Source organism: Condylura cristata, unplaced genomic scaffold (genome assembly GCF_000260355.1).
Source record: "Condylura cristata isolate star-nosed mole 26May11 unplaced genomic scaffold, ConCri1.0 scaffold00012, whole genome shotgun sequence".
Classification (NCBI taxonomy): Eukaryota; Metazoa; Chordata; class Mammalia; order Eulipotyphla; family Talpidae; genus Condylura; species Condylura cristata.
The window spans coordinates 37,302,422-37,329,279 of NW_004567113.1; the positions used below are offsets into that span (position 1 = coordinate 37,302,422).

The 26,858-nt window shown below is 38.1% G+C and overlaps 1 protein-coding gene across 1 annotated transcript in view; it reads left to right on the forward strand.

Moving 5' to 3' along the window:
* RBM47 (RNA binding motif protein 47) overlaps nt 1-26,858 on the forward strand; it is a 78,816-nt gene that overhangs the window by 27,527 nt on the left and 24,431 nt on the right. Inside the window, exon 2 of the mRNA XM_004681332.2 lies at nt 23,972-24,071. The gene's annotated coding sequence lies outside the window, so the exon portion shown is untranslated. The remainder of the gene's footprint in view (nt 1-23,971; nt 24,072-26,858) is intronic.

Here is a 26,858-nt window from a genome sequence, read left to right on the forward strand (position 1 = left end):
CTAACTGTCTGGTTTTTGCTATCTTAAAGTGTATAATAACTTTAAAAAAAAAGTTCAAATACACATTGAAGTTTAGATGGAATGAACAAAACATTCCAAAATACCATCACACAGATTTAATGACTAAACTGTGTCATCTATCTCTCCCTCTTCATTGTCTTTACTAGAAAATCAAATTATGGTTTAATTACTAGCATTTTGAGATGCATGTTTTAAAATATGGAGATATTTTTATATCATCACAATGTTATGATCATATCTAACAATTAGCAGTAATGCCTTGATATCATCCAATACGCAGCTTACACAATCATTTAGCACTTGTCTTGATAATTTCTTTTCACAGTTGGATTCTTCATTAAGAGTCTGAAAGACCCCTAGAGCATGCTTGTTTTAAGTCTCTTTTTTCTCTGACAGTGAAATTTCCATCATTCAACATTTAAATTCTACAGTGATCACCCACGTACCCAAAAATTAGATTCTGCCATTAACACTGCTCTACTGGCTTTATCATGTGACCTTTCCATCCACCCATTGATGTATCCATGATGAACCCGTCTTATTTTATTGTCCTTCAAAATAAATTGCTGAACATGAGGACACTTAACCTGAAAACACTTCATTTACCAAAGGGAAACACTTGTTTATAGTTTTAATCAAGATTAAATTTGCATATATGTAAGGCACCCATCTTAGGTGTACATTTAATGAACTTAACTAAGGCACGCCTTCATGTGACCATCAGCATAAAGAAGGTGACCGTCACACCAGAATAGTCTCTTCATGCACCCTCCTGAACTCCCAGAATCAAGTACTGATAAGGACTTTGTCTCCACCACTTATTAGTTTTTCCTGTTTTTGAATTTCATATCAATGGGGTTCACTCTCTATGTACTCTTCTGTGAGGGACTCCTTTGATTCACAATGTTTCATGCTAATAATCCTCTCAGCTTGATATTTCATGTAATTCCTTCTGTTACTGAACATTCCCTTATCACAGTTTATCTACTGTCCTGAGTCGTTTCAAGTTTTGGGCTATTAGGGATAAAGCTGCTATAAATAGTCTTGTACAAGGCAGTGGACATTTGTTTTTATATCTCTTGTATAATACCTAGGATTGTGGATGACATTTTTAATGAAATAACATAAAGTTTGTGACTAGAGTATTAATATACAGCATAACTAATATCAATCTTCACTGTTATGTTAAAAGACTTCACCTAATTGGAAAAACTCACAGTGCTCAGTGGTAAGGAACACTCCCTTGAAAATGCAGTATCAAATCAATGAATTGGAACTTTAAAGAGACTTGGTTCTGAACATATTAGTAGGCTTTTGAGCTAAAAAAACTTTACTATTTTAGTACTACTTGAGGTATGAACTAATTTGCAGTTGATAGTAAAGTGAATTTTATGTGAACACTGAGTTGAAAGAAAGGAAATCAGATTTTTAGCTCCAGTCCAAACACCAAGCTAGTAGCTTTACAACCTTGAGGAATAACTAACCAGTCATCACCATGAAATGAGATGTTGAACTAGATGAGCATCTAGGTTATTCAATTCATCAAATATTTTGAATATTTCTCTTTTATGCTAAGCTTTTTTTTTTTTAAGATATTTATTTATGTGCACAGAACTAGGGTACAGGCCAGAGGTGCAGCGATGGTGAGAGGATTCACCAGAGACAGAGTGGGGAGCAGAACAGGCAGATCAGCGAAATACACTGCTGAGGGGAGTACCCGGCAGGTCAGAAGAGGTCTGCCTCGCCATATGCTAAGCTTGGAGGACGTAGATAGAAATAAGACATTTCTTTTGGTATTCAAAGTGTTAGGGCTTAGATGGTGTTCTTCAGATGTAAAGTATCTGTTACCCTGTTGGACAAAGCACCATACAGTCAATGTGTGAGTGAATGAATGAAAACCAGACCTTCAGCCTTAAGAACATCTTAAGTTGGCTATGGTTGCTCATGTGTCTACAGCCAGTCGGAATATAAACATGAGTGCTATCCTTTGTAATAAAGATCGGGTGTGCTCAAGGAACTGTGGAGGGATATAACTAAATTTTTGTAATTGTTAACTGTTTTCTCACAGTCTTAGGGAAGAAAATAGTCTAATGAAGTCACATCAGAACTTCTCCATGCTATTTCCAGGAACCTAACAAATCAGATAAAGACATACTTAGGTATCTAAAAAAGCCTAGTTAATACATAAATCTTACATATTGTGAGTCTTACATTTTACTCTCTGATTTCTTTTTAAATGACTATAGGGTCTAAGTTCTGTTTGAAATAAACCCCCTACCCCTAAATTCCCCCTTATTTATGCATTCATTCAACAAATATTTATTGTCTACTTAATAGGGTTAAGATGATAATTGCATAAAGAAGTATAAGCTAATCAAATAAATTTACTGGAAGCTAATTTTCTTTTCCAGTTTGCAAAGGCATGAAATCACAGTCACATTAATACATGGTATTACAAATTAAAATTTGTGTGCACCTTCATTTTCTAGGATTTAGGAGCTATTATATCAACTATCCAAGACACTTAAAAATTCTAGTTGTAAGTTGCGAACTGGTAGGTTTTGTTTATTTTTGCCTGCACTCTGTCTCTATCTAAAAGGCAGATAAAAAGAAAAGGAAACAGAAAAATGAGGATGCTCTGTTGCCTCTGAGTCTTTGAAGGGGCCCCCATTAACACTCAGGGCAGCAGGCTCAGAAGTGACCTCACCAGGCAACAGGGTCATATAGGGACCACACATCAGTGACGTCCAGCGACAGCCACTGCGTACACTCTCCGTCCATGAGCATGAGTATTTTTAGTAAGTTTCTGGGAGAGAAAGGGAAAGATCTGACTATTTTTCAGCACTTAAAAATGAAGTCCTAGGAGGAGCGTTGTTTAAATTGCAATGGGCTTTGCCAGATTTCTGTCAGAAGGTTCGTACTCTCTTCAAAGGTATAAAACCTTTGATTAGCACACTCTTCTGTTATAATAGAATCAGTAAAATTTCATGAAAGGAATCAAAAGTAAAAATGGCAGCTTTTTTTAATAAGATCTGCAAAGAACATTTGTTGAAATGAAAAGGTGAGTTAGAAGAGCAAAATCAAATTAAATTATTTACATAAAATTACATACATAAATATATTTACCTAGTAGGAGAGTCCAATGGGTGCAACATGACTGGATCATAGAATTCAAAAAAAATCCCCAGGATTGTTTTTATGGTTTTTGCTTTCTCAGCAATGTCAGGTTTTTATTGCTGGCACAACTGTCAAACTGTCATTCCTACAGAAAACCCCATAGCTTGGTCATCCCCAGAAGGGCTTTGGCTCATCCACATTGTGCGAAACCTAAGACCATTCCTGAGTTCTGGGTACAGAGGGGTCCATTACTAGGAGACATAGGGGAGCTGGGGGAAGGGGGTGGTAGGAGAGAGATCTGCTATTCTCCAAGCATGTCCTTGATGCAAGTACTTCCTTCTGATGTGGGAGTATCCACATCTTATGACATAGACTCCAAAGTTGAATTACACCATGTTCCTTTCACAACCACAGATTTACTGACTTCAGGATTATTTATCTAGGCAATTAGACTTTTTGATAACTGGTGGAGGTTTTATCATTTCAGCAAGATTTTGCTGAGAACACTTAGTACTTCTGTCTACTGAGAAAATATCCCTTCTTCTCTCCCCTCAAGTCCATTTATAAATATCTGATATCTAGAAATTAGCATAAGTCTGGAAAAAAAAAAGGGGCCAATATTATCTCCCTGCCTTTGTTTTTCAAGAGCAAGAAAATTTGAGCAATTCTTGTAGGGAAAAAAATCCAACATGCTAGCCTGCCATGTATTAAATAATTAAGGACTTTTTCTTTATTCTTCCCTAGCCATTTGTAAGCTTTTTGTAAATTTATATCTCCGTTGCTACATATTAAAAGGTTGATAAATATGGTTAAATGATTAAAATATAAAAAGTCAAGATTTTAAAAATCATTTTATAGGATGTTCTAGTTTGGCAAAATTAGAATCATAAGTTGAAATTCACAATATTAACTCCAGGACACCTGCATTTATTTCTTATGATATACATTTATCATAATATCTTTCTAGTTAGTGTCTTCCTTAGCAGGAAGACATAAAACACAGGTGTCCAGTTTCTTTAGTTGAATTAACACTCTGGCCAGAATAGTGGACAAGTCATCTAGTTCCTTATCTCTCTCACCAAAGCTTGTATGTATATATTTTTTCTACTAAAATCCCTGGGCCCTTTATAGGGAAAGAACTTCACAATGAGCACTTGCTGTGCTTGATGTGAATTTAGTGTTCTGTAGATACAATGGCTTCTCGAGTCTCATGGCCACACCACAAAGACTTCCTCCTTTTCAACTATCAAGAGGATTAGTCATTCCTTCCATTAGTTACGAGAACATCTATCATGGTATTTATCACTCTGTATTGTAATAATTATTTATATGTCAGTGATTCCTACTAGACTGAGTTTTTCAGCCACAGAACTCATGTCTGGGTAACTTCATTACCCACTCCATCATAGGAACATAGAAATAAGTATTTTTTTAAATTCTGTGTTGAGTGATCTTCATTCTACAACTCTAGTATAGGAGGCTTGCGTGGGTCACTATATAGAAAGTGATATGATTAGTTTTTGAGCTCATGTCTACCAGACAATAAAACGTATCATCTTCCTACTATGCTAAGGTTGGGAGACTGGATAGCAGGATTGTCATCCTAGTGGGTGTGAAGTGCAATCTCATTGTGGATTTACTCTGCATTTCTCTGATATTGATTTTTTTTTAAGATTGATTTATTTATGCATATAGAACTGGGTTACAAGCCAGAGATGCAGGGATGGTGAGAGGATTCACCAGAGACAGAGTGGGGAGCAAAACAGGCAGATCGACGAAGTACACTGCTGAGGGGAGCAGCGGGCGGGTCAGGAGAGGTCTGCCACGCCATGTGGGTCATCTCTGGGGCCAGAGATAGAACCCCCACTGAAGTGGCTGGGCTAGCTTGCAGTGCTGCATCCTTACCCATGGTGCCACCAAGGAGAGCCCCTAATGTTGAGTATTTTTATGTGCTTTTTGGGCTTTTGTCTCTCCTCTTTGAAGGAATATATATTCAGATCCTTTTTTTTTTCCTTTGCTTTTCCTATTTTTAAATTGAGTTGTCTTTTTATTATTGAAAGTAGGAGTTGTTTTTATATTTTAGAGGAATAATTTAAAAACAAAAAAATAGAATAAATTGGTAAATTCTTTAGAGTAGTAATTCACAAGCACAAACAAAAAGACAAACCATTTTGTGTGTTGTCCTTTCATCTTTTTAGTGATGCCCTTTGAGGTACAAAAACATAATTTTGGCAAACTGCAACTTTTAGCCTCTTTTGTTGTGATGTTTTTGGTGTAGAAATTACTTTCTTTTACTCAGCTTCATTCTTTCTTTCTGTTGTATCAGGTTGAGTTTGCTCTTTTTTATTGTCTCTGTTCCCTAAATGATATCCCATTAGACAACTGGTGTGAGTGACTTCTGCTGAATCTAAATCTACACCAGTGCGTTCAGACCTTCCTCTTGGGGACAGAGTGACAGAGCAACTACATATACAGGCAGGCACTCACAGGCCTTCTCACCATGGCAAGAGTCTGTGTGACTCTGGGTGCAGACATGGTCTCTGGCTCCTTGTGAGTTTTCTCTCTCTGATAGTTAATAGCTCTGAGGCATTTCTAAAGGTAAGCATAAGGGCAGTTCCTACCTCCCAGTGCTTTGTGATTAAATGAGCACTTAGCCCAGAGCTGGTAAATGGCAAAAGCCCAGGAAGCGTTAGCTTTTCTGTTTCACTGTTCTCGTGGTTGGCCCAAACAGGCCCGTGCCAAGAGAATGCAATGTGCTCTGGAGCGGAGTTTCCATTAGTTTGTTCTTCTTCGGCGACCATCTGTGACCTCACCCGCGTGTGCCATGAGAATGAGCCTCACCTGCATCAGCCACCAAGTGCTGATTTCCTTCTGGGGTTGCAGCAGCCCTTAATGGCAGTTCCCAGCGAAGGCGCTTCTTTTCTCAAAAAGATCACAGATCTTATTTGATCATTCACCCATATTATGATGCTAGATCTAAGGCAGGAAACGTATTTTCCTAAGCAAATGTGGAGTGAGCTCAGGATGGGAGCACCATAAATTATGAAAATGGCACCACTAAAACATTCTAATTTAAGATTTACAATGCTGGAAGTTCGCAATGAGCCGATAGAAATGCCCTTTGCTAAACACACCAGAGCAGGAACATTGAAGCTGCCACTTGAGATTCCCTGGGGACAGGCTGCTTTCCCACTGAAGTTTCTCGGTCTGTGACTAATGTTTATGTGTCTAACAGGCATGTGTCAGGGATTTAAAAAAAAAAAAAAGCATTATTATTTTTATCCTTAAACCAAAGAGTGGCTCCTTAGCTTTTACAAGAAGAAGAAAGGTATGGCTCGAACCTCCTTATGAAACTTTTCAGTGAATATTAAAATATGATCAATCTTAAGTTACTTATGTGTGATATTGATTGAGATAATGTAGAAGTGTTAAGCAAAGTAAAGTTAAATAAAAGCATTTTATTAACTAAAAGCTATCTAATAGTTTTATGTTAATGCCATTTGAATATAAGTATTAGTATTTAATAACAAAGTAATAGGCATCATTTTAGTAGTAGTAATAATAATATAGTTTTCTCTTCCTAAAAATTCAGATATTTTGCTACATATCATACTTTTTTCCTTTCCTCAAAACATCATTAATGTTGTTATAGGGAAGCTATTATGTCATTTTCTATAGGAAGAAGAAACAAAATGTTATAAAGAGATTTCCTCAAATCCTCTGATTAGTAAAATAAACACAACCAGAACTCAGTTATTTTCCCTCCCTTTCTTTCTCACTTTCTTATTTTTCTTATTAAACCGTTTCACAAAAACATCATTAAGTAGCAAATAAGATGTGGAGCCCTCTTTTGTCTGGTCTGTAGGTGGAGAGAAATCAGAAAATACAAACTATCCATAAGGAGAAAAGAGAAATAACTCATTAGTCTACAAACTGATGATGCGTTCTCACTGGTCTATATATCAAGAAGATGAATCTTATTCAAAGAAGGGTTAGAAGTTAATTTAATTTGAGAAGATTGAATTTAGTTTGAATAGCCAATGTACAGTTGGTATATATCAATACATAGCGCATATTATGAAATAATTAAATCCCATTTGTCCCTTCATGCATGGGGCTGCCATTCCTTTTCTCGTGCTGCCACACTTACCAGCAGCTACACAGGACTGTGAGCAATGGGGCAGCGGGCGTGCTGAGGAGCCTGGTGTGGCGGGCTCTGAGAGAGACAAGTCCAGTGGCCTGGGGTCGGCAACAGCAGACAGTTCTCCATGTCTGAGCTCCTTCAACATTTGACTATCCAGCAGAAGTCTCTGTGATCTGTTGAGAATGTATTTTCGGGAGTTGCTAGATAAAATACACTCTAAGTTTGTATTCTCAATGAGTGTGTTACATTGACTGCCTACATTCGCTGAAACTTTAAGGCCAGCCAGAATGAGAGATCATCAGCACTTTAAGTTACCATTTTTGAAGAATGCCAAGACATTAAGTTAAGCCACATGGACACTGGATCTTGATTAAAAAAGAGATGGAGGCTGTCAGGTGAAATCATTGACACCATCAGATGGAGGAGACCCTGAGGAGTATTTCAGTTCCTGGTTTCATTCTAACTCATCCTGCTCTATCTGTCAACCCTCAATAAAGTGTGGCATTAAAGAGCTAATAAATGACTCCTGACCACTTCAGGTTGCTCATAATCCATGAACCTTGTGAACTATTGCAGAGAATAATTTGGGGGAGGGGGAGCTACTGGATCCTTAGAACACCACCATCCTGGGGGGATTGAAGAAGCACTCACATTGATGCCAGGAATCCAAAATGAACCTAAGTCCCTATGAGTAGACTGAGGCTGATTATGAGGAGGGTGGGGGTGGGGAGGAGGTGGGGGAATGTGATTTTTCTGCCTTTCTAAACAGTTAAAGAAATTGAACTTTGATGTCTTGGTTTCATAATGATTCTTAATAAGCAAAATTTTCTTGTTATGCTTTCTGACTTCATGTTGTAAGTCAAAAATATTTTACCAGTAGGTGTAATTCTTGTCGGGAACAATGATTAAGCACCCAGGTTAGTGAATTTCTGTGTGTTTTCACTGGGTAGGGACAAGAGGCTGAAGGCCAGTGCTTGGATCTATGTCCCTTGCAGCAAATAACAACTATGTAAACAAATAAAATAGTTGAATTTTGGTGTGTGTGTGTTTTATAATTTCTTTTTTACAGGAGACAGTCTTAAACTTGTACATTCTAATCCTTAAATAGGGAATTATAGCTTATATACAATGGAAGTATTTAGATAATGTGATGAAACACATTTCCGTCCGTTTTTGCAAGTTCAATGGCAGACGGCAAACACACAATTAACTGAATGTATTCAAAAATAAAAAAGAGGAGGGAATTCTGAAGCTGCCTAGCACTGAAGTTGTTTGGAGAAAGATAGCTACCTGGATAAGAAAGCTCTCTGAAGAAGATGATTCTACCAGAGATTGTGGAGGAAAACAAAGACCTGTTTAGATTGAAAAAGAATAAAAAAGATCATGTTGGGGCTTTTGTGTGTGGGTGTGTGTCTGTGGAGGTTGGGAGGGACATGTAATCAGAAGTTAAACAAAGATTTACAGTTCATGATCAAAAGCTTGCAATGTGATGAATGCCCAAGATCACATTATATCCCTTCATGGGGTAACATAATTCCAACCACACTTCAGGTGGACAGCTCTTCCTTGCTGTTCTGGAAGGTTGGCAGGGAAAGTGGTTATCAGAGAGGGAAGCAAAGTGTGGAAGTGGGAGGTAGTGCATGGTTAGTGCTAAGCTAAGTGAGAAAGAAAGGATAGGAAAGAATCGCAGGACTTAATGATGGGTTGTAGTGACTTTACCACCATTTCCTTAACCATTCTCTATAAGCAAGCATTAGGCTAGTTTCTCAATTTATTATAAAAATTCTGAGGTATCTATGTAAAATTCTTTTTTTATCATTTCTTTAGGCTAGATTCTTAAGGACATAAATGCTAAGTACAAGGATGAATGCTGTTATGACTCTTTGTATAGCTTAAAATTTAAGAAAGATTTTGATTAGTTTAAATTTGTCTTACTAGAGTGACTTTAGCACAGTCCATGAAAATATATGCTAATCTATTGGTTGAAAGGGTTTTTTTGTTTGTTTAATATACATTTACGTTCTTACCAATGAAGTCGAATATTTTGTTAAGTTTGAGAGTCATCTGTAATTGCTAAAAGTGGAAGATTAAAAAACATGCATACTAGGGCATTTGCTATATTAAGACCATGTATGTGTCCCTAGGCCACTTGCCCTGGGTCTGGTTTTATAGATGCTGGTAATAAACCAAGTCTGATTTATAGATGCATTTTGTGGAAAATGTGACTCTAGGGTCTTTGAATAACTTCAAGAAATGATAGATGACTACTGTAACTTGAGGATAATCACCACTAATCTGATTATTGCCACTTGGTGTTAAAATAATTGTAAAATAACAGTTACAAAATAATGTAAGTAGGTTGTTGAGGCTTTATTTTATATTTTCTCTTTGTTTCTTAGCCTTGAAGTCATTTTCATAGTGTTTGTATTCTTTTTTATTTGGGAACCATGAAAGAATCTGAGAAAACTTGAATTGGAGATGATGGACCTCAGAGTTCATACACAATGTATTTATTCAGTAATGAAGTTGAAGACTGAGGGTAATGGCTGACTGAAACTTATGTTTTTGAAAATAAATTGTAATGCACTGCTTGATGACTACAACAATCACACATATATTTGTTCTTTTACTGCTGATGACTACAATTCATGCCATTTAAAAACCACTGCATGTTCCTAAGAGGGTATTGTTGGTACCAGCCTTTTCTCCCACTGATGATTCAGACACTGTCACCTGAATGCTGGACACCACCATCAGCCAGCTCTCTGTCCATCTTTACAATGGAACTCCAAGTCATCTTTTCTTGATATCCCAGCATGGCCACTCTCCTATCAGCCACCATTCTTCCATCTTTGTCTGACCAGATCAGCTTCCAGTCCACCTCTCTGCTATTTTTGCATACCTCTCACCTCGCCTCCACACCAGTGTGGTGTGGAGAAAATCAAATCACATTCCTTCTGCTCAGAAGCCTCCTAGAAGTCAACTAGAATCCTGTGGAGTCCCTAGTTTGATCAACCTGCTCCTGCCGCACCACCCCTTTCTTGTTCACAGACCCAAAGCCCAAAGCTTGCTCCCCAGCTGCAGTCTTCCCTTCTGGAATGCCTTTTCTCTGGGTCTTAAACTGGCTGTTCTTTACTTTCTCAGGTCTCTGCTTTACAGGCAAAGAACATCACTGACCATCTTAAGCAATACAGTCCCTATTTTTTCCCTCCTAATCCTGCCTTATTCCCTCTCATAGTATCCCTTCCCCAGACATTACTGTGCTTATTTACTCTTCCGACATGAGGAGAACTTTGTCGTTCTCAGTCACCACAATAGCACAAGCCACACACACGTGGATGATCAGTAACTATTTGTTGAATGATTGAGTGACTCATGGCCGATACAAAATTGAGTGTCTTGCAAAGGTACCATTTACTCATAGAAAATTAGGTTCACTATGTCTAAATTATTTGCTTCAGGCTGTTTTGCGTCTTTTTCTTGAACTCCCTGCTCATTCTAGTGTGCTATCTCACAAATTGATCTGCCTTTCAACTGATCTGGTAAAGATGGTCTGATGATCCAGATTAATGGCTTAACCCCTATTTACAGGTCCACACAACTAAAGTTTTCATCTGTTAGAGTAAATCTGTTGTTGCTGTTATTTTGGTATGGTTTCCATTTCCACATTTCTGTTTCTTTAGAATATCTACTTTTGTGTTCTCAACAAGTAAGAGCTTCTTTGAGAAAATGGTAAAAGAATATGGTGGAAATTAAGCTTAAGCAAACTAAACTCAGCAGATTGAAAAAGAAAGAAAAAAGCCAAAAAGCAGACTGACGGACATCTCTGTCAGCAAGCTGTGCCCTTGGGTGCTCGGCACCTCAAACTGTTCTTTACCTGATTTTGTAGCTCGTAGTGTTGACACAGCACATAGTGCTTTATATTTTTCTTTTTTTATGTTTTAATTATCTGACATTTAATCATCTCTCCAAAAGGTGATTAGTTCCTTCTTAACAGACCAAGCTATGGTCCAAGTCTTCAATGCCATTTCTCACAGTACTTGAGCACCTCTCAGAGTATTTTTGAAAGTACTTATAAACATCTATTAGAATGGAAAAGCAGAATACTTGGTAAATCTGGAATGGAAGGGGATTTCTGTGGTAATTTGGAGGAAACTATTAAAGCAGTAAAACTGCTTTATTATTGAATTATTAAAGAGTAAAACTCACATAATACTTGGCAAAACCACATACTTCCTGAGCTCTCTTTAACCAGACTGCCTGTCTGAAGGGGTTGAGGGCATGGGGGGAGTCTGTTTTTTACATTAAGACTTAATGTAACTACTGTTCTCTAGCCAAAGTGGAACATGGGTTTTGGATTTTACACATTATTTATGACTTTGTAATAGGCACCTCCCCTCTACTTTTATTCAATATTTATTCTAACTTCCTCTTTTAAAAATAAACATCTGTTAAAACTACCACAGAATATATAAAGACTGATAATTGCTTACCTTATAAAACACCACAGACGTTTGTGTTCAAGAGCAGAAGGAAGCACTGTAAGATCCAGAGGATTAGTGAACTAGTGGACAATGCTGAGTAGGATAGAGGAAGTGTTTAGGGAGAAAATACAAGGAGAATGATGCTGAGATTTAAATTAGATTTGGGGGCTTATCCTGTTACAGTTTCCCTGTTTGGCTCTAAGGGTTCCACCCTTCAAGGTTCCAAGGCTTTTCCTGATGGTACAGAAATGCCTGTCCTGGCTGAGTCAGTGAACTTCTAGAGGAAGCAGGGAGGGGCTGGGAGAGGTAGGTGAAAGGCAAAAAGAAAGGAGATGAAGGAAGGAAAGAACAAGCATCAACTACAGGCCTAGAGGTGGTGATGTCTCTGCACCAGAGGGCCTGGCTCAGATCTTCCCACTATGCGAATTTACTGGTCTTGGTCAATTCACTTTATGCCGAACATCTTCAATTCCTCACCTGCAGAATGGGACTAATACTAATACCTATCTCCAAATGTACTACCAAAGTCCACATGTGTCAGTCTATGGGAAGCATTTATAGCGAATTTAGTTACTTTATTGCAGATTCGATACATTTACATGAAAGGGAACATGAGTGATGATTTCTTCTTGTTGGTCTCTTCATTGGCTGCCGGGCAGATGTGCTCTTGTCATGGTTGTACATAATGGACACAGGTGCTTGCAGTCTGTGGGCTCTTCAGAGCTGTCTGTTACTCAGGAAGACCAAGAACCACAGAATGGCTGTGTTTTTGTTATGCATTTAAATGTAAAAGAGAGAAGAAATGTCCCTTGTCTTGAGGATAGTTGCCAAGGGAAGGGGGTGGGGGATGGATGTGGAGTGTCAAGTGGCTATTGGCAACCACTGCAGCACGAGTTCAATCCCCAGCCAGGAAGCTGATGTGCATGGCGCAGCAGACCTCTCCTGTCTAATCCCCTGATCCCCTCATCAGTGTATTTCAGTAGATCTGCCTGATTTTCTCCCAACTATGTCCCAGTTCTTGTGTACATTAAAAAAAAAAAGAAAAAAAATCCCAGAGCTGCAGTCTGAGCCTGACCAACTTAAAACCTCTAAAGTTCCTACTAGCCTGAAAAAGCAATGGAAAGGCAGTAGATTTACTTCCAAAAAGTCATCCATAAAGCCTGTGCTCTCTCTTGGATGTGTGCCATCAGACTACATGCTAGATCCTGCTGCTGCGTCTGAGGTTGGTGCCTTGCCTGCGCAATGCCATGTAGCACAAAGCGCTTGACGTGTGATTCATGTGAGTTTAGCTCTATGCTTAGGCTCATCAGCATCTATGCTGAGGATCTGTGCTATGGTTTCATACCACTAGAAATCTAATGGACTCAGGCTCACTTTTTATAAGTAATAAATTATATACTTCTCCCACTCCCCCATACAACACACACACTTTCACACACTGCACACTCCACCTTTTTTCCTATTCTTATTTCCCTCATCTTTTCATTATCTTTATTCCGTTGTTGTGTTAGACCCTCTGTTTTTTCACATTCCACCAGCGTTGCATGGACTGTTGCCTTGAATCACCCTCTGTCATGCCCTGCAGCCCCACTGAGTCATAACTTCCAAGGTTTTTTTGTTCTGGCATTGGAACATACTGTACATTTTACTGATTTGTTCATTTAATGTCTGTTTGTCTCCCAAGACTATACAGTTCATAAAGGCAGGGATTTTTTGGTCTGTTTTATTCACCACTATAGTCCCAGCAGAGTGCCTGACTTTGAGAAAGTTCTTGCTGAATATTGATTGAATGAAATACACAGATACTATTTATTAGTGTAATTCTGCTCTACAGCAGTTGTACTGATGAGAGGAACCATTTTGAAATGTAAAATGAAAGCCTGTGATCCTTTCCTGAGGATCACAATAAGTACCTATCGTGTCAGATAGGGTAAATCCTTCATCCCAAATGACAGCATCCATGACCTCTTTCTACCTGTTGAAACCATAATGGGATGTTTGAGAAATTACCTGGAAGAAAATATCACCGTTCTTTGGGGTCTCTAGGTTGTGGACACTGCTCTACAAAAGCAGAGCAAGATGCTTTGGTCTGAAGTGGTGACAGAAGATGACAGGTCACAGTTAACAATGCATACAGCTGAGGCCGAGCCCAAACCAAAAGCTAGCTGTAGGTATTACATATTCCTTAGGATTCTCATGTATACGCACGTGCTCCCACCATTTTACACACAATATTTTCATCAAAGATTTTGAAGTGCTAAAGCAGAGTGAAATCTACTTCTGGAAAATTATATACTATTAGTAGATACAAAGCAAATCCACATTCACTTCATCTTACACTGGCTCTTGCTTAGCCTTAGTTAAAACAAAGAAGTAATACCCTTTCGCTTAGTAAGATGGAAAGGCGAACTTGATCGATTCAACATCAATTTAAAATAGCCCACTATCAGTTTCCTGGCTTCATGGTATTTCTTTACCTGTGCTCCATTTCTTCCTGTATCTTGATTTTTGTTACTTTTTTCAAAACCTGCTTTAGAATATGTCGTGTCTCATGCTCTTTTGCATTTGCAATGTTTTTTCTTTTTTCTACCATCTAAGACCTCAGATTTCCCAGCTGTCACTTCACTCTAAAACAAAGGTGCTTTGTAAATACAAAGGGACACTCCTCCAGAGATATATTTTGCCTCATTGCCAGCCCAGTCTATCAGACGTTTATACAGAGAATGTAGCACTCGTCTGCACACCAGCCCATATTGAGGGCTGTGTTGGGGGGTTGTGTCAGTGGCAGTAGAACGAGTGTCATCTTTCTTTTTTTCAGTGTTTGAGTTTGTTATAACTAGAGTCTATCGTTTTTATAAAGATTACAAATAGCTGTGTACATTGGCGCATGTGTTTTGTTTTAGTTAACTTAGTTCAGAATGACCTACTTTTATAATTGTTTCCAGGTATTCAGAATGGCCTATTTTTTTGATTAAAACAGACTGTAATTATAATCATTGTTTTCAGGTATTCAGTGAAAAGCTGTTTTGAAATGATTTATTTTTGATGTTTAAAAATGATCTTTCTCTCACTCATATACACACACACCAAATCTCCAAACCAAAAGTACCTTTTAATGGTTAAAGCATGACATACACCTACAGTTATAGAAACTCTTAGATAACATCCTCAAAGGCAGGTTTTCTAGGTCCTATTTGTAGTTGAGAGGAAATTCTAAAATTTATTTTTATTTCCTTACATCTTTGCTTGTTTTTGTACAATATTTAATTTCTCCTCAGGTGTAATCCCCCAAATTCTCCATCACTGTAGCCCCTGTGTTCCTCTCTCCCTGACTCTCACTCCTCTCCCCTGCCCCTGCTATATGCCTAAGAGCTACAGTTTACTTGCAAGTTTTGTCTCTCTTTTGTGTGGGGTGTGTGGGGTTGTGTGGGGGAGAGGGGATTTTGGGGGGAGTGGCAAGGGGTTCAACCCTTTGTTTGAGTTTCCTATATTTCTCCTATCAGTGAAACCATTTTTCTTTTTCTTTCTGTATAGTCAAAAGAGCATCAGTAGTAGTTTTTTTTTATTACAAAAGTTTATTAGTAGTTGTTTTTTTTTTTAACTGTCTTACTGTCATCAAAGGTGTCATTGCTTCAGGTTTCCTTCAACCAGAACTTAAGCAATTTAGTTTTATATACTACTTAACATGATTCTAATCTTAGACTTGTTCTGGATTTTGACCCTTTACTAACCTGTTGATATTTTTTAGTCACTATTGATAGCCTTAGATTTTTTTTTTTTTTTGTGAGTAATAAAACTCTACTCTCTATAGGTAGATTTAAAATTTTTCACTCATCAGGCCCTTTTATGAATTTCCACCCTGACCAATTATATTAATAAGGCTTAAGAAAGTTAACCATTATAGAATAATCACAAAGGGAAAACTAACTTAAGACTATGATTTTGAACTTTTTGTTTTAGGAAGAGGTACAGGTTTATTTTTCTCTGGGGCCCTTTTCATCGTGCATCAGGTGACCTCCAGCCCCAGTTTGATATGGCTTAAGGAGGCCTCCTCTTTTGTACCCTTCTCTCAGAACCTCCCAACTGCATGAACTAACAAACTCACCCTCCAGAGTCTATGAATGAGGCTCCATTTAACAGCTTGACAAGAAGTGTGCGTTTACTCTGCCTCATGTCCTCTTGCAAGACACACATTATTTTCACCATCATAAATCAAGTTTTCCCACTCCAGTTTTTTCCTTCCTATCCCCTGTGATTCTTTTTCTACTTCTCGGTAAATCTATTCCCAACCCAGACTTATAGAGTGAGTATTTAGTCGATGTGTCATTTTTGTCTGTATCCCTTTTTTCTACCGGGCTTTTCATAAACTTTTAGTGGTACGAAGATACAGGGCACTCCAACCAAATTAGCTAGCTTAGCTATCACCAGACGAAAAAAGCAAGAGTTGTTAAAATTACATAATGTTTCTAAGAAATCATAGTAGTACCTCGAGTGTTTTTTATAGGTCTGGAAATTTTCAAAGTAACTTCATGCACATTCTTTCACTTCACCCCAAAACACCTTGAAGCAGGAGTGGCTGCTTTTCTTGTCTGCATTGAGCCGTACAAGGAACTAGGACCCATCTTGTTCTAGGAAGGTGGATTTAAAAAAAAAAAAAAATAGACATTCATTTCCTTTCAGTCAATATTGGTGTTTAAGCAGACTATTTCAGTTCACTGCCTGTCTCTGAGAAATGCCAGAGCTGTTGTCTTCTTGTTCATTCCCTATTTGTTACAGTAGTTTTCTATTCTGTCTCCAGACTGCTATTGAGCATTTTAATGCTGACAATTCTAACACCTTCCATCTTTACCACCCACTGCAAGTGCATTCCAGGTGCTCTTAGCAAATGACTCCCAAGTCCTCTGAGTGGCCAAAGCTCATTGACCAATGAGGAGACATGTTCATGTATTACCCAGTTACGCAGTTCCTGGAATCAGGGTGAAGGTTGCTTAAGCAAAGCTTTTGTTACTATTAGCCTTCGCATCCAGATTTCCAGACTGGAAAGGTAGGGGACACCTTATTTGTTTCAATTGTAGGAGAGGAAGAGATGATTGTATCGGTTAATATAGTTTAAATCAGATTGAATAAACACATGATTCATTTTATTTGTTTTTAATTGAAAGTCAAAAAGGGGGGAGAATTTTCAATGTACAGTGTGCCTTGCCGACAGTAAGATCAAAATGCTTGCTATAAACTTTTTTTAAAAAATCAATTTGTCTGCAGTTCTTTACACAGTCGGAAAAAACTAGGCATTTACAAAGTAAAGCCTTTTTTTTTTTTTTTTTGCTACAGACCAATGCTACATAAACTCTGGGGTAAAAAGCAGGAGTTTATCGATAATTTTCACATTTGTTTTCCTTTTAGTACCTGTCTTTAGATGAGAAATTTGTGAGTCTAAGATATGTGATGAGAACTAAGAAACGTTAATGGAATTAGCATTATTACAAGTGTTTCACAAAGGTTAGCGATAATGATGTTTCCTTGCTGGGGTGAATTCTGGTATAACAAAAGTTTCTTGTATCAATCTTTTTTTTTAAAAACAATAGTAAAGTTTCTGAAATGGAATTAAATTTAGGTCATATGCTTTAACAAGTATACAAATTAGTTTCACTTTCATTACAAATGACAGTTTAGTTATATTTTATGTATGATTTGAGATTTGTTCTGATCTTAACTCAAAGAAGCCAGAGAAATAGAATCTTAACTTGGTTCTTTGTACTTGACAGTGGAACTATTTGAAAACCACTTAATGTTAATCCTCACGAAGGACTCTTCACTATGCACAAAATGTTGTGATTCAATGTTGCGACCAAATATCTATGCAAGAAAATGTCTCTTATACTTAATTCATTAGCTTTCATTTAATGTTTGGTATTAGAAGGTAATTTGAATTCAAAGAAAAGTGTAACTGATCTCCCATGATTATATTTAAGGTGTCTCAACATGGATTTTGTAATAGAAATTATAACAGAAAGTAACTAATGTAGAAATTTTATAATAGAAATTAAATGATGTAGTTTTTTTAATAATATAATAGTTTATTTTTTACATCATTTTGTACTTTTTTTTTTTCATCTCAATTGTAATCCCCATGGAAATGATGTAGTTGTTTAAAACTATAAACAAGAATACCATCACTACTTTTTAAAGTCATTAAAACTATTTTCGTGTACTTGGTAAAGAAGAGTATTTTTTTAACGCATTTACCTCACTTTCCCACTTATTATTTTTACATACTCATTTAAAAGATTGGTATCCGGAACCTTTCCGCTTGTAGTTAATTTGTTCAAAATTCTACTTTTACATCTACCGTCAAGATCGTCCTCATAAGTCTCTTGTTCCGGTTGACTCTTGGAGTGTGTGGGGTGGTGATGGTGGGGGGTGCGGAGAGGCTTTGGCTCATCCAAAAGAGTTAACTATTCACAGCAGAAAATACTTGCTAGCCATCTTCTCCAGAACAAGTAAACGCTGTTTCTCAATTCCAAGCTGAGGTTCAAAGGTTTAGACTAACTTCACAGATCAGAGGTCAGGCACGAATTGCAGCAATTTGTAGTTCAATTCTGCCGATATGACAGAATTTCACAGCTATGATGATTGCTTTTTTCCACTTCTGCACACAGGCCAGGCTGGGCAGTTAACAACGTCATTTGTACAAGTCAGGCCTTGGCACCTGAGTTTAATGAGTAACTAGCTGGTGCCTTAAGTTTCACTGGTACAAGGTGCATATTATAAAAAGGGTCAAATGTCAGTGCACAAAGATGGAGGGAGTGGGGAGTGAGAGCCACTCAATAACCAGGAGCTATGAATCTTAGGTAGAGAATTAGTAATGTATATAGATTTTCAACTCCTGTTGCTATAGTGTAAATGTTAGTATGTTCATTTTCCTTGCTACTAAAAGAGATAGATGATTTTACTAAAAGAGGGAAGTAAAAAAGAATGGTCTGATAGAGATAACTGGACAATAGAAAGTGAATTGGAGGCTCTATTTACTCGATGGGGCACTAATGTCTCAAGAACTTTCTAAAATGTGACAGATTTTTAAGAATCTAGGGGACAAGTCAGATAACCAGGTATTTTTGAGCCCGTGACATTTACCTGACATTTTCTGCTCCTTACCCCAAATAGTAAATTATTATTTATAGTTCAGGGTAAGCATACCTTTTATTATTCAAAGTTGAGTATGAGGACTCTAAAGAACAAGTTTTTGGGTAGTGGATCTTGACAACCTGTGGAATTGCCATTGATTTTTGACTGGTTAAAGATGAGTCTAAATCTGTAATATACAAGCATTTCATTGCCATTTTGTTATAGCACAAATTTAAGTTCCCTGCTTTTTCCAGACTGGGGTACAGAAGCAATTGGATTCTTCCTTAGTGCTGAATATTTAAAGGATAAAAAACTTTTGCCATGTGGGTGGCCTCTCTGTGCCTTAACTCCCTCATCTCTGGAATGAGTATAACTATAGAATTTGACTCACAGAGATTGCAGACAATAAAGTAAGAAGTTGAATGTGGAATCCGTAGCATGGTGTCTGGGACATAATAACACTATACCCATGAATGCTGAATTATTGATAATAATAGCAATAATTAGTGCTACCCTGTTTACCATCCCAACTCAGTTTAGAGCCAGCCTTTGCCTGTTCATTTCATGGGACACACCAGATAAGGCCCGGTTGGAGAAGTTGGTCTGGAAATGTTGTAGGATGCACTCCTTTTGGATATCTTGGGAAAGCTTGCTTTAAAATTCCTCAATTCCAAGGGTAGCACTCTGTCCCCCCACCTTCCACCCCTACCCCGTTGTTGCCATCACCATGGCAAACACTCTAAAAAGAAAAAAATCCAAATCACCTGATTTTCCTTGAGAGTTGTTTTCTTTCCGCCCTTTGGTAAGAAGACTCTAAAAAATAAAGTCCATAAGTGATTCCCAATCAGCAGGTCAAATTCTGCTATCCCTCGTGTATGGATTGTGTTCACTAGAATTACTGCTTCCCAGAATGCCAGAAATAAAAAAATCTTAATGGATCTGTTTCATTCCATTTCTTCACTTTATTCCTACAGAAAATACAAGTCATATTTTAACTAAATCATGATTTTTACTACCAGTGACCATGTAAAAATCATGTACTTAGTATTAAAAGGTGGTAACAACATCTCGTACTAATTAAAGCAATTAAGCACTGAGAAAGTGCATGGGTTGGGCTGAGCGCACTGGATTACAGTGGTAAATCAGACCTGAATTCAGCCTCAGGAAAGTTCATAAGTAAGTGGAGCCTGCTAAGATCCCAGTTATTGCAAGGCGAAGCTATGTAATGTTGCTGATATTCGGTTGTTTGTGTCATTCCAAATGGCAATTCATTTGGCTTGAACTAGTGCTATGAGCAGGTATATGATGTTGCTGCAACATATCTCAGGAGACTGAAGAGATCACTCCTGTGATATCTTCTGAAATGGCACAGAGTTTGAAAATTTGTAAAAGCTAGCAAGGTAGGGAGATAGCATGTGTGGAGTGAGATAAGTGTTGCAGAATGAGGCTAGATAGGTAAGCAGTACCTTCCCTGTTGGGAAGATATTGATTTAATAAAGATACTGACTTTACTCTATGGGCACTGGGAGGAGAGGTTTTTAAGCAGGAAGATAAGTGATATCATGAAATAGTGTATTTTGTATTTGTGTCATTTTTAAAGTTAACCTTAGTCATAACTTAATAGCATTAAATTTAAAAATCCTGTTTCCTTAAAAGTCACTTGCCTGCCAAGAGAGCCAGTGACCACAGCCTGTAAGAGTGGCCAGAGCCAAATCAGTTCAGGGGCTTCTGTAGCTGAGCAGGCAGGAGCTGGTGTTTGGCAGCTTGCTTATAAGATGATTTCAAATGTATTGTCTTAGTTTGTGCTTATAACAACTTTCCCATAATAGGAGGCATATATTATCAGCTTCAATGTCCAGATGTGGAAGCTGGTTCCAAGGGGAGCTGCCGGTCCGGCACCCCTGGATGTCTGCAGTTGATCTAAGAAAGGAGTTGTCTTTAGGAAATGGAGTTCTCCTTCCTTGGTGTAGGAGAACAGTGAGAAAGAAATTTTAAGCCTCTTTATGACTGAGGGTTGAGTAAGCAAATATGGTATAGAACTTCACGTTACAGGACCTCCCTGATGGCGCAATGGGTTAAAGCTCAATACAGTGAAGCTACCCAAAGCTACCCATGGTTGCTTCAGCAAGAGTTTGACCCCCAGCCAAGGTGTGGCAGACCTCTCCTGTCCCACCTGCTGCTCCCCTCACCAGTGTACTTCGTCAATCTGCCTGTCCTGCTCCCCGCTCTGTCTCTGATGAATCCTCTTAACCACCCCTGCACCTCTAGCCTATACCCCAGTTCTGTGTGCATAGATAATTAAATCTAAAAAAAAGTTGATACTAGATTGGGACATTTTTTTAAATTTAACTTCATGTATTCATAGATTTATGTATTATACTCTGACTAAATCCAAAAGTGGATTTGAAATGGCTTTCAAAACTAGGACTGGTGAGACAAGATGAAAAAAGAGGGTGTAAATCAGCACCTACTAATTACAATGATGCCATAGGTGTTCAAGTCTAACAAACTCACAGGCCTACTGTTGCTGGAGACGAAATCCTAAGCAACAGATAAAAATAAGCCAGTTGTTCCACTTAGAGGAATTGTTTCTTCTATTCATTGAAAAATGTCTTCATCTGGTTTCCACGAAGACTGTAGGGTCTTGTGAGCAAAGTCCATTGCTGTTGCACAGGTGAGGAGCTGTTGAGGGGATAAGAGTGATTACAGTGTGTCTGGAGGCCCTTTTCTTTAGAACTTGCCCTACAAATTGTAGATGTCATTATAGAACCTTTGGTAGGACAGTTTCTTCCATAGTAAAATTAAAGATTTGGGCCTAGGCTGGACTTTTCAAGTTAGGTAGCTTTAGGGCTACCCAATACTGTGGCAGGATAGATGTGGAGCCTCAGGCAAGCATGGCTTGTGAGTTTTATTTGAAGTCTAATGGCAAAACAATACAAAAGTTTTTATGAAGTGGTTTGCATTTGGAGTCATTCTAGAAACTCTGATTTTTGGGGGGAAACAAGCAAGGGAGGTTCATGTTTTACTTTGGGGAAATTTTCTGCTCCTTGAATAGTAATGAGAGATGCATTCAATAATCCTTCTTTTCCCCATTCAGATACAGCACAAAACAATAAGTATTCTGCTTACACATTGATCATTTACTTTCAGTCTCTAAAGTTTACAAGTCCATTACTACGACAAACCTTAAAGGAGAATTTTTGCCATTACACAAAGAAAGAAAACACAATTCTGACAGGCATGTGCCAGGAATCATGCTTCCCAGATATCTTCTCTGTTCCCTATACAATCCTACATGAATTATCTTCACTGTATGAATGAGGAAACTGGGACTCAAAAAGTTGAGTCAATTTATTGGAATTCTTTTAGGTAGCCAACAAATGGTACCATAACCTAAATTGTATTCTACCTTGACTGGGCCTAATTATTTCCACTCCCCACCTGTAATTTGCCCATTTACTTTTATTTATCAAACACTGTTGATCATTTGGCTTTATCCAAGACACAGCATTTAGGGAATGCTCCTCACAGACTTGGGTGTGGATTATATCCTTTGAGAAGTAGTTTAACAACTATTACTCTACAGTTTATTTGAGGGTGTAACTTTTTCAGAAGTAGATCATTGATAATAAGGATTAAAACTAGCTCATGTTTACTTTTATTGCTTGCATTCCCATAATGGAATGGATTGCATTGAATGCTCTATTCGTCACTGCAATATGGAGTGAAACTGACTTTAGAGACCATTTAATCACAGGCGACAATACAGGAAACTCCCTGTAGTCTTAAAAACCAAGTGGTGCTCCAGCACAGCTGTACTGGGCAGTGAGTGGGTCGGTCAGGGAGGTGAGCTGAAGGTGCTTCTTCATGTCACCCTCTTCCTCCACTGCAAAGAGCACCTTGTTTTTTGGCAAAAGAAAGGCACTGTTTCTAAATACACACACATACAAAAACACACCGTTTGAAAACTATTGGTCATTCAGTTCCTTTCTTTTCTTTGGAGAACAAGCTTTGGTTCAGATAAATGAAATTACTTGCTTGAGAATATAGAATAAGGCATGGCAGACTACTACTAGTCTTCTGGGTATTGCAGTCTGGTATTGCAACCATTGTGCCATATTGAATCTTACAGACTTGGGCACTTAAAGCATCTGGAGTTTCAGGTTGCTTGATGAGGACCTGCAGTATTTGGGAGAGAATATTCTTCAGTCAGGCCAACTATATTTCCAGATGTCAATTAAAGGCAAAACTTCTGTGTTTATTTAGATATGTTTGGTTGGTTTTTTTTTTTTTAGATTTATTTATTTATGCATACAGAACTGGGGCATAAGCCAGACGAGTAGGGGGTAAGAGGATTCACCAGAGACAGAGTGGGGAAAAGAACAGACAGATGTACTGAAATGCACTGCTGAGGGGAGCAGCAGGTGAGACAGGAGAGGTCTGCCACACCATGTGGATCACATCCCTGGCTGGGGATCGAACTTGTGCTGCAGTAGCTATAGACCGCTTCATAGTGCTGTGTTTTAACCCATGGCACCACGAGGGAGGGCCCTGAACTACACATTTAAGTTAAAATAGTGGGTCACTTTCATAGCAATTCTGATGAGCTGGCAGTGTGTGATGAGTGATTTTTTGAGACCTCGCTGGATTCAGCAGGAGAAAGTGTGATGATTCATTAGTGATGTCTAGTGGGAGCCCCAAAATGGGGGCAGGTAGCCTTAGAGCTAGATACCATCTCTGTAAAGGGTGCTCCCCTTCTTTTTGTGAGTCTAAACATAAAATATCACTATGTTGAATTTCTTCTCAAACAGTGTATTGTTCATTTTCAAATCAGGCGCTCTAAAGAAGGCAGAGTAGGAAAGTATAACAAATGGAATAAATGATCATTTTCTTATTACTGTTGCCTTTTCTGGAATAGGAGGAATAAAGGGTTGTATATCTTAGTTTTTAGGGCATGTGATAGAGCAATGGGAGTTGTGGTTTTTTGTTTTTTTTTTAAAGTGGTCCTAAATATCTAACACATGTGTGAAGATTATGTGGAAATAGAAAACATTTCAGGTAATTTTTTTTTACCCCTTAGGACTTGCCTTCAAAAGTTGACTGAGAATACCAAGCAAGCTGACTGAATTTCTTGCTCTATATCCAAGAAAAGACCAGACAGATCAATTTGGTGGGTTTTGGTGAGTATATTCGTGTCTTTTTCTCCTGCACTTAAGGGAAACCAGACAGGATATCTGCTGCCTGCAATGTGTACCTGGTATGTGTTTATGTGGCAACATTCGTGGCGCATACAATGTGATGTGATGTTATGTTGAAACAGTTTCTAAAAGCATGAAGCAACTATAATCAAATCTCAGGCTAGTTCTAATCCTAATCTTGGAACAACAAGGACACTTTGACTAGATTTTACAGTTAAAAAGTCTCATCTGCTACTATGTTGGTTATCTGTTTCTCTGCACTTTGAATCACAAACACTACGAAAAAAAGTTGCATAATATAGATATTAATCCTGCTTAGTTTTCCATGGCTTTTTATTGTGGTCAATACACATAACTTAAAATTTACCACTTGAACCATTTTTTTTTTAAATTTATCTATTTATGCATACAGAACTAGGGCACAGGCCAGAGTTGCGGGGTAGTGAGAGGATTCACCAGAGATAGAACAGGGAGCAGAACAGGCAGATTGATGAAGTACACTTCTGAGGGGAGCAGTGGGTAGGACAGGAGAAGTCTGCTGTGCCATGTGGGTCACCTCCCTGGCCAGGATCAAACTCGTGTGCAGTGGCTGTGCTTACCTTCATAGTGCTATGCTTTAACCCATTTTGTCACCAGGGAGGGCCCAGAACCACTTTTAGATATACAGTTCTGAGGCTTTAAATACATGTTGTGCAACCACCAGTATCCAAAACGTTGTCATCTTCTCAAACTGATCTGTACTCATTAAACATAACTCCTACTCCTCTGTCCCCCCATTCTACTTTCTGTCTCTATGGATTTGACTATTCCAGGTGCCTCTCATAAGTGGAATTATACAACATGTGACCTTTTGCATTGGGCTTATTTCAATTAACATAGTGTCGTGATTTCCTCATATTGTAACATATGTCAATATTTCCCTCCTATTTAAAGCTGAAGAATATTCCACCATGGATATAGATCATATTTTACCCATTATGAAGTGATAAAACATTTGATTTATTTTCACCCTTTGGTTATGGAATAATACTGCTATAATCATGGGTGAGCAAATATCTGCTTGCATTCCTGCTTTTAATTCTTTTGGATATATACCCAGTAGTGGAATCAGTGGGTTTTAGGTAATTCTGTGTTTAAGTTTTTGAGAAATCACCAGACTAGCTTTCACAGCAACTGTGCCATTTAATATTTCCACCAGCAATGCACAGGACTCAGTTTCTCCACATCCTTGCCAACATTTCTTGTTTTCTATATATACATACTTTGTAACCACCATCCTAAGTGGCAGATCATTGTGATTTTGACTTGCATTCCCTAGTGATTAATTGAACATCTTTTCATGGGTATGTTGGTTACTTGTGTATCATCTTAAAGAAATGTCTATTCATTCTTTACTCGTTTTTAAATTGGTTGTTTTGTTTTGTTGTTGATCATACCATTGTATACTGTGGATAGGAATTCCTTAGTATTTTATGGAACTATTTTCTCCCAATCCATGAGTTGTTTTCTCATTCTGCTGATCATCTTCCGTGATTCACAAATGGTTTTCATTTTGATGTGTACCAATTTACTTCTCTCTTTTATTGCCTGTGCTTTGATGTCATATCCAAAATCATCAAGGTTGTGAAAGTTTTCCCTCTGTATTTTACTCTAAGAGCTTTAGAGTTTTAAGTTCATTGATCTTTGATTTCTTTTGAGTCCATTTTTATATAGTGTGAAAGCTAGGATTGTTTTTCAAGAGGAATTTTTCTAATTCTAGCACATTTTAGTGAAGATGTGTGTGAGCCAGCTAAGCAGGTGACATATATATTCATGCCCAAGGCTCATCTAAAATTATTTTTCCTTAAATGTAGGCATAGGTGGCTTGCCAGCAGACAGGTGAGAGAAAACGGAAGCATAACACCACTGGGGAGTTAAGGCCTGAGCTCTGGTAGCTAGGATACAGCGATGAGGCAGGGCTGGTATCCGCCAGCATTTCGATGTAAACATGTTTCATGAAATCACCAACAAAACAACAACAAAGGTAGACAGAGGCTTTTGTTTGTTTTTTTTTTGCTTGTTTGGCTTTTTTATTTTCATAAATGGATTGTCTTTTGTTTTTTATTATTATAGTAGTTTATTTGTATATCATTTTGTGCCTTTTTCCATCTCAGCTGTGATCCCCATGGGCTTCCCATCATCCCATCACCAATTCACCCGTGTGCTTTTTTTTTTTTTTTTTTAGGCTAAGAATAAAAAGTGTGAGTGAGTGCGTGTGTGTGTGCATGTGTGTGTGTGTGGGGGGATGGAATAGGTACATCTATCTACTTGTCAGCAGAGAGAGAAGACACTCCACCCTGGATGTGTCTGTGAACTGTGAGCCACTGTAAATAAAACCATCTTTTGTACAAAAACTTCTTTCCATGCTGCTTTAGCAAAACAGAAGTAGATTAGCCACAGTTATGTGGGCAAGCTCTTTCCAAAACATTTATCCTAGTTCTCTTTTATTGTGAGCAGAACTAGGTGTGTTCACAGTGTAAAATGTGAAGGTCTGCACAGACTTTTCCATGGCAGCATCTTGTGGAGTCAGAGAGCCACACTGTTGTGTAAGCTGACTCAGGACCAAAGGTCTGTACACAATGATTCCCCCGTGAACTTGGCAATAACCGCACAACAGTCATGTTAACTCATGCCTGTAGGACTCGTTATGTGAACTAGTCTCCACAATGGGACATGGTATTGGAAGTAGGTGTCCAAATTCCAAATAAATAAATGTTAAGTCTGTTAAAG